We start from the raw sequence: 9,339 nt of genomic DNA, 5'->3' as shown, positions 1-9,339 counted from the left end.
CCAATGCCAGTTCTCTCAAATGCACTCTCATTCACTGCAAGGCCATGAGGATGAGTTAAGACATTGTGCGCTTCCTCACTGAACTCAGCTACACTAACACAGGTGCTGATACTGGTTACAGTTGACTCCAGCACTTCTGATAGAGAGTTCAGCTTTGCCCACAACACAGTGACGCTCATGAGCACACATGGATTGACTGTTCAGGAGGAGTATGTGTGTGCTTGTGAATTCAGGCATGAGGCCTGTCATTTGTGGGTACAGTGCTGAATTCGCTTTGGCAGTCTGCAGAATATCGTAAACATGTTTGCACCACTCTCTTCCCCTTCCACCTCCAGCCAAGATTGATTAGTTTTACTGGCAGAGAGTCTCCTGCAGCTCAATAGCAACAAAAGGTCATGATTCTTCAAACATCGCCTTCAGGAAATTTTAAGAGAGGCGTCAATCAGTCAGGAGTTCGTCGCTGGCAATGTGCCTGTCCTTCTACGAAGATACTGTTTCTTTCCCTCTGTCACCTTCCCTGTAAACTGGCAGCACATGAATGGCAGCTGGCATCTTTTTAACTCTTGTCTGCCTCACTTCTGTCCCTCCTTCACCCCACCTCCGCAGCCCCTAATTGGGCATCCAACATTCCCCTGGTCATTAACTGACTTGCTTGTTTAACATGGTGTTGCACTTCATCTGTCAATGTGACGTGGAGTTGGGACCCAGAATTAGGTTGGATCCAAAATTCTGGCCCACATTTCAAGTCGAGGGCTTAACATCATGGGATTGGTTAAGCTCTTTCTTTCTGCTTTTCCATCGAGGCCAAGATGGCAGAAGTACCCGTAAGTCCCCTTCAAACCCTACCTCCTAAATATAGCCTCCACCCAGGAAGGATTTTTGTATCTCAGAGTGTTAATGGCAGTGGAACTGGTGACCCAGTTCAAGCAGCACAGCATGGAGAAGATGAAGGAGACAAAGGCAATTGCTGGAAGTCCCCCCCCCCCCCCTCACTGGAGGGCAGTGCAACCATGCTCAGCTGGACGGAGAGCACCCCGAGAGATGTGGAGGGGGTTAGAGTCAATGGTGAACATCCAGACATTATGGTTCATGTTGGTGACAATTACATAACTGGAGAAAGAGAGAGACAGAGACTTGAGACAGAGTTCAATGAGCTATAAAAGAAATGGAACCCTCCCCCGACCGCCCCTCTCCGCCGCCCTCCTTCCCAAGGTATAAAAGATTTTCCGGCTTCACCACGAAGGTTCAATGCACCCGGCAGCCTAAACATTAAACTGGGCAGGAAACAGCCCTTACGTGGTCAATAATTCGGTCTCATTAGGGAAAGGGTAGGTTTCTCTTTTGAGGCCTTGTCCACCCTAAAATATCACTGTGTGGTCACGGTGGGCAGGAACCGGGAAGAATTTCTTCAGTTTCTCACCACCACTACTCACCTCCCACCCAACTTTGTGTCGTCTGCTAGTTTTAAGATATTGCATTTAGTTCCCTCATCTAAAATCAGTAATTAGTATGTATATATATATATATATATATATATAGTGAATAACTGGGATCCTAACACTAATCGCAACAGTACCCCACTTGTCAGTGCCTGCCACTTGGAAAAAAACCCGTTTACTCCTATTCTTTGTATCCTGTCTACCAAACAGTTTTCTATCTATCTCAACACACTACCCTCAATCTCAAGCGCTTTGATTTTACACACTAATCTCTTATGTGGGACCTTGTCAAAAGCTTTCTTAAAGTCCAAATAAACCACATCTACTGGCTCCTTCATCGTCTCTATGAGTTATATCTTCAAGGTATTCCAGTAGATTTGTCAAGCATGATTTCCCTTTTGTAAATTTATGCTGACTATCTCTGACCCTGCCACTGTTTTCCAAGTTTTCTGCCAATAAATCTTTTATAATTGACTAGTATTTTCCGACTGCTGACGTCAAACTGATTGGTCTATCTTCCTTTTTCAATACTGGAGTTACATTCGCTTTCCTCCAATCCATATGAATGGTTCCAGAGGCAAGAGAATCTTGAAAGAAGACCACCAATGTATTCATTGTTTCTAGGGCCACTTTCTTAAATACTCTGGGATTTAAATTTCAGGCCCGAGGGGATTTATCAGCCCTCAATTCAATCAATTTCCCCAACACCATATCCGTTCTACCACTGATTTCCTTCAGTTCCTCCCTCTCACTGAACCCTGTGTTGCCCAACATTTCTGGTACATTATTTGTGTCCTCCTTTGTGAAGACAGAACCAAAGTATGTAACACTCGGTACTACTTTAAACAACCTAGGATGAAGTCGATCAAGGCCCGAGGATTTGTCAACATGCAGTTCCGACAATTCACCCAATACGACTATGTTGGTGATTGTAACTTTCCTGAATGTCTCCCTCCCTTCCATTTCTTGCTTTACAGCTATTTCTGGGCTGTTACCTGTATCTTTTATAGTGAAACCTTATGTAAAATACCAGTTCAATTCCTTTGACATCTCCTTATTTTCTACTCTTAATTCCCAGACTCGTCTTCTATAGGACCAATGCTCATTTTGTTAATTATTTTCTTCTTCAAATATCTACAGAAAGTCTTAATGAGGGATTTGCCATGCAACCCGTCATGGGGTTCGCTGGCCCACCATTAACCAGCAGGTCCCACCATTTTCAACGGGCATTTCCATTGAATGCACCTCTCATTGCCCGGAAACCCGAGGCAGGGGTGCATCATCGGTGGGACCGTAAGTTACCACCAGCGGAAACGGGCCGGAACGTTCTGGCCTTACCATCTGTCTCTACATTTCTGGCTAGTTTTCTCTCATATCAGCCATGATAGAATGAGGGAGCAGCCTCGATGGGCCAAATGGCATAATTCTGCTCCGATATCTTATGAACTTGTATTCCAACATTTCCCTCCTTGTTAATCTTTGAGTCATTCTTTGCTGTTTGTTTTTATATTCTGTCCAATCTTCTGTCCAACACTTCTCTTTGTACAATGATAGGTTTTTTTCTTTTAGTTTGATGCTGTCTTTAAGTTTTAGTTAACCACAGATGGTGGATCCTGCCCTTTAAATTTTTCCTTCTCGTTGGAATGTATCTATACTGTGTGTTCTGAACTGCCCCCTTAAGTATTTGCCACTGCATCGCTATTGACCTATCACTTAACCTCATTTGCCAGTTCACTTTAGCTAGCTCTGCTTTTATGTCTCATAATTGCCCTTATTCAAGTCTAAAATACGAATCTTTCTCTCTCAAACTAAGTTTCAATAATATTTTGATCACTGCTCCCTCGGGGCCCCTCACTTTGAGATTATTAATTAATCCTATCTCAGGACTTCCGGTGGCAGCCATGGAGTAGGAGGTCTCACATTTGGTAGCTCCCGCTCATGACGGATCTTTTGGACCTTTTCCCACAACTTTTTTCGAATTTTATTTGAAAAATCGGGAATGGATGGGACAGTGAGGAGGAATTCCCCACCAGTATATGGAGACGTGGACCAGAAGTGGTTGTATAAGAAGGAAAAATCGAGTAGAGAAGGCACGTGTAAAACCCACAGCACAGAAAACATGGCGGAGATGCAGGGTACTGGCGCAGTGGCCCAGTGGTCAACGGAGCAGCTGGTAAAATTTATCCAGGACGGTTTTGCCAAGCAAAAGGAGGAAGGTCGAGGCCTGGTCAAGGAATCGATCGACCGGGTGGAGCAGGGGCTGGAAGCCCATGGTCGGGTGACCCAGAAGGTTGAGGAGTAGGTGGTTGAGCACGAGGAGCACTGGAGCTAAAGGTGGGACTGATGAGGGATCAGCAGAAAAGGCTGCAAGAGAAGATGGAGGACCTTTAGAACAGGTCCCGTCGACAGAACTTGAGGATCATCGGCCTCCCTGAGGGCTGCGAGGGAACGGATGCAAGGGCCTATTTGGCGAATATGCTCGAGAAATTAATGGGTGATGGGGCGTTTGCTTGACCCTTGGAAGTGGATAGAGCGCACAGAACGCTTGCAAGGAGACCGCGTGTGAACGAGCCGCCGAGGGTGATGGTGGTGCGAATGCACCGGTTCCTGGATAAGGAACAGATTTTGCGGTGCGCCAAGCAGTCACAGAGCTGCAAGTGGGAGAACAGCATGCTGTGCATCTACCAGGACCTGGGTGCGGGTCTGGCCAAAAGAGGAGCGGGATTCAACCGAGTAAAATCTGCCCTTTTCAGAAGAATGTGAAGTTTTGGCTACTACATCCAGCTCGTTTGTTTGTCACTTTTGAAGATCAGGAATTCTATTTTGAGTTGCCGAACGAGGCGATGGACTTTATTAAAAGTAAAGGGCTGGCAGGTGACTGAGGACACTGAACTCTTGGGACGGGTAATGCTGTATCGATTTTGTTAAAGTTATTCTCGCTTTTGAACTGTATGTGAAATGTATTTTATATTGATTCTTGGGCTGTTGCTCAGTTTAGTAAGTTGGTGCTGGTGGGGGAAGGGTGGATGGATCTTCTTTCTCTTTTCTTTGTGTTTGTTGGAACTGTGCTTTTTGAATATGTATGGCCGAGTGGGGTGGGGGACAATAGTGTGTGGGATGTATGGTCATGGGGGGGAGCTACCAGGCTAGCTGAGCGGGCTAGCTCACAGAAGCGCAGTGGGGGTTGAGCAGATGATAAGTTTGTTAAAGGAGGTTGGAATTGTTGTGCTGTTAATCGGGGGGGGGGGGGGGGGGGGGATTGCTCTGCTGATAGGGGAGGGATTGTTGCAGGGGACTAGGGACTATACATAAACTAAATTTGACCCGGCTAGTAAAACAGATGAAGGTGGACTTTCGAATGTGGGACATGTTCCCGCTGTCACGGCAAAGAGAGTACAGACCGTGAAAATGATGGTCTTCCCGAGGTTTCTGTTTGTTTTTCAGTGCCTCCCCATCTTTATCCCAACGGCCTTTTTTAAACGGGTAAACAAGGTGATTTCAGGTTTTGTGTGGGCGGGTAAAACCCCGCGAGTGAAGAAAGTGTTGATGGAGCGTGGCCGGGGGGAGGGTGGGTTGGCGCCGACGAACTTTAGCAACTATTACTGGGCGGCAAATATAGCCACGATTAAGAAGTGGGTAGTTTGTGGGGGGGGGAAGGGGGGGGGGGCGGTCGGTGTGGGAGCTCCTACCGCCACGGGGGATACAAGACAGGATAGTTTCAAAACGGGGGTGGGAGAGGGGAAGGTTTTGGATATTTATAAAGAACTCATGGAGTTGGAGGAAACGCAGACAGAGGACCTAAATTGCAAATGGGAAGATGAGCTGGGGGGGAGATAGAGGCAGATCTTTGGGCAGATGCGTTAGGCAGAGTAAACATGTCCTCATCATGTGCCAGGCTCAGCCTGATTCAGTTTAAGGTAGTTCACCGGGCACACATGACGGTGGCCCGGATGAGTGTTTTGGGATAGAGGATAGGTGTGTGAGATGTGCGGTATCATAATATATACCAGCATATCATGGTGCAGACACACACTGATGGATACACACAGGGATCAATCAACATGTATAAACACCGCAGCCAATCACCAGTTAGAATACACACAATATAAAGACAGAGGGCAGCACGGTTCCCGCTCATTCTGGGTGCTGCCTCTGGGTGTAACAGGAACTCATCCAGCCCAGCACAGACTCACACCACGTGCTGAGAGAATCAACTGGTTCGGACAAGGCTTAAGTCTCTAGTTTAAGTTAGCATTATTTAGACCCACAGTCATGGTGTGTTAGTTAGTTAGAACTAGTTAATAAAATTGAGTTGAACCTTCATCAGTGTAGGAAGTGTCTGTTCATCTCTCAAGCCTACACCAGCCAACACATCATGATACCAGGAGTTGAGGAATGCTCGCACTTCTGAGACCTACCCTTCAGTGATCTGCCTTCCACCAGTCTCCAGCCATCCTACAGAATGGACTCCGTTCGCCCGCCGCCGCCTCTCCGCATTGCAGGGAATCTGGGCTCCAACTGGAAACGTTTCAAACAGCGCTTCCAGCTGTACCTCGAAGCCAGGGACCTGGAAGCTGCCTCGGATGCACATAAGATTGCTCTCTTCCTCTTCACAGCCGGTGACCATGCTCTGCACATTTACAACTCGCTCACCTTCGATGAGTGGGAGGACAAATCGAAGTTCAAGAACGTAATTCTAAAGTTCGACAGCCACTGCGCGGTCGAGGTCAACGTGAGCTTCGAGAGATACATGTTTCAGCAGCGAATTCAGGGTAAGGATGAGCCTTTCCAGTCCTTTATCACCCACCTCCGCGTCCTTGCGCAGTCCTGCAACTACGGGTCCACCTCTGACTCCATGCTCCGTGTCCAGATTGTTTTTGGTGTTCAATCAGCCCCTGTGCCAGCAGCTACTAAAAGTAAAGCAGCTCACTCTCGCTACGGCCATTGAGACCTGTGTGCTTCATGAACATGCCTCCACGCGCTACTCCTGCATCCAGGCTGCTGAAACGGCGCGGCAAGCCCCTTACGATGCAGAACGGGTCCAAATGATCAAATCTCTTCAGGCTCTGGATCTGAACGATGGTGGCTATTTTGCTCGCTTTTCACGGAGTCCCGCGCTCACACGCAGCGAGCGTGCTGACGACACGGACCGCTTCACGCAGGTGCACACTACGCTGGATCGCCCCGCGCATGCACGGTGGCGCGACGAACATCCCTACGCTCCGGCGTGCGGCAACTGCGGCTCCGCCCACTTAAAGCGACAATGTCCCGTGAAGTCCTGACGCTGCCAGCAGTGTGGCAAACAAAGCCACTACGCTGCAATGTGCAGATCTTCCATGCCTGCTGCTTTTCGAAGGTCCACCCAGCCCCACAGAGATGTCAGGGCTATCCAGCCTGCCATCAATGAACCTACTCTGCACCTTGATTCCGATTGTGCCTGCAATGACCCACAGGTCCCGTTCTAAATCGCCGTCGTTACTACTAACAGGATGTCCCCCAACCATGCCACTGAACCTGTCCATGTCCACAGCATCAACCAGGATGATGAGTGGTGTGCCACCCTTACGGTCAACCGGTCCCCTGTCGGGTACCGCCTGGACACTGGCGCTTCTGCCAATCTCATTGCGTTGTCTGATTTTCGCAAGCTCTGCGTACAGCCTGCTGTCCTGCCATCTGCGTGTAAAATGCTGGACTACAATGGCAATGCCATCGCCGCCAGCGGCTCCTGCCGCCTTGAGGAGACACACCGTGCTCACACAGTCATTCTCCCGTTCGAGATTGTTGCTGCCTCAAAAGCCTCCTTGCTTGGTGTGCAGGCATGCAAGCTGCTCCATTTAGTGCAGAGAGTACACTCTCTCTCTTCAAGCGATGTGCCTGCATCCTCTGACACAGACTTCAGGGCGCAACTCGACTCCACCATCTAGCAATAACATGAGGCATGGGCACGATCCCATACACGTACAAAATCTTACTCAAGCCAAACGCCACGCCTGTCGTTCACGCACCTTGCAGAGTCGCAGCGCCCCTCAAGGACCGCCTCAAGCAACAGCTCCAGGACCTCAGGGACCAAGGAGTCATTTCCAGGGTCACGGAACCCACAGACTGGGTAAGCTCCATGGTCTGTGCCAAGAAGTCATCCGGCGAGCTGCGGATCTGTCTTGATCCTAAAGATCTAAATCAGAATATCATGCGGGAGCACTACCCGATTCCGAAACGTGAGGAGCTCACATCTCAGATGGCCCATGCCAAACAATTGTCAAAACTGGATGCCACGAAGGGTTTCTGGCAGATCCAACTAGATGAGTCAAGCAGGAAGCTGTGTACGTTCAACACACCCTTTGGCAGGTTCTGCTACAACTGGATGCCATTCGGCATCATCTCTGCGTCCGAAGTTTTCCACCGTATCATGGAGCAGATGATGGAGGGGATCGACGGCGTCCGGGTATATGTCGACGACATTATTATCTGGTCAACCACCCCCCAGGAACACATTGCCCGCCTTCAGTGTGTTTTCAGGCGCATCCACGAACACGGCCTCCACCTCAATACGGCCAAATGCTCCTTCGGCCAGTCCAGTATCAAGTTTCTGGGGGATCACATCTCCCACCAGGGGGTGCGTCGAGACGAGGACAAGATTGTAGCAATCACGTCCATGAAGACGTCCGAGGACAAGAAAGCGGTTCTCCGGTTCCTAGGTATGGTGAATTTCCTCGCGAAGTTCATCCCGAATCTCGCATCACACACCACGGCCCTCAGAGACCTGATTTGCAAAACCACAGATTTCCGATGGCTCCCTGCTCACGAACGTGAATGGCAGGAGCTGAAGGCCAAGCTTTCCACGGCCCCAGTGTTGGCTTTTTTCGACCCGACCAAAGAGACCAAAATCTCTACTGATGCCAGTCAGTCGGGGATTGGCGCCGTGCTCCTCCAACGAGACGAGGCCTCACCATGGGCCGCCGTTGCGTATGCGTCGGGGGTGGCGACTCCCACAGAGCAGCGCTATGCGCAAATCGAGAAAGAGTGTCTCGGCCTTCTCGCTGGCCTTCCGCAGTTCAATGGACTTCTGCAGTTCACGGTTGAAACCGACCACCGCCCCCTTGTAAATATTATCAAAAAGGACCTGAATGACATGACGCCTCGCCTCCAGCGTATCCTACTCAAGCTGCGCAGGTACGACTTTCAACTGATCTATACCCCTAGCAAGGACCTTGCCTTTGCCAATGCCCTCTCAAGGTCGATCACAACTCCATGTGATCATGACGGCTTCATTTGCCAAATAGACGCTCACATTCAGTTTGCAGCCTCCCATTTGCCAGCTACGGATACACGACTGATGCAAATTCGCCGCGAGACTGCGGCTGATTCACTTCTGCAGTGGGTGATGCACCTAATGTCAGACGGGTGGCTCAAGGGCCAATGCCCGTAATTTTACAACGTCCGCGATGACCTGGCGGTTGTCGACGGGGTGCTCCTGAAATTAGATTGCATCGATGTCCCACAAAGCTTGCGCCAGCTAGTGTTGGAGCAACTCCATGAAGGGCACTTAGGCATCGAGGGCCAGAGAAGCCGCCTACTGGCCGGGCATCAATGAAGACATCGAAAGTGTGGTGCTCAACTGCTCCACCTGCCAGCGTTTCCAGCCCACCCAACCATGGGAGACCCTGATGCCCCATGAGCTCGTCACATCGCCTTGGACCAAAGTGGGCATTGACTTGTTCCATGCATTGGGCAGGGATTGCGTCATCATCATCGACTACTTCTCCAGCTACCCGGAGGTCATCAGGCTGCACAACTTCACATCCTCGGCTGTGATCAGGGCTTGTAAGGAGACGTTTGCCCGACATGGCATTCCGCTGATGGTCATGTCAGACAATGGCCCCTGCTTCGCGAGCCAGGAATG

Source organism: Scyliorhinus canicula, chromosome 17 (genome assembly GCF_902713615.1).
Source record: "Scyliorhinus canicula chromosome 17, sScyCan1.1, whole genome shotgun sequence".
Taxonomy (NCBI): domain Eukaryota; kingdom Metazoa; phylum Chordata; class Chondrichthyes; order Carcharhiniformes; family Scyliorhinidae; genus Scyliorhinus; species Scyliorhinus canicula.
The sequence above is the reverse complement of the archived record's forward strand: the minus strand, read 5'-3'. Positions refer to the sequence as shown.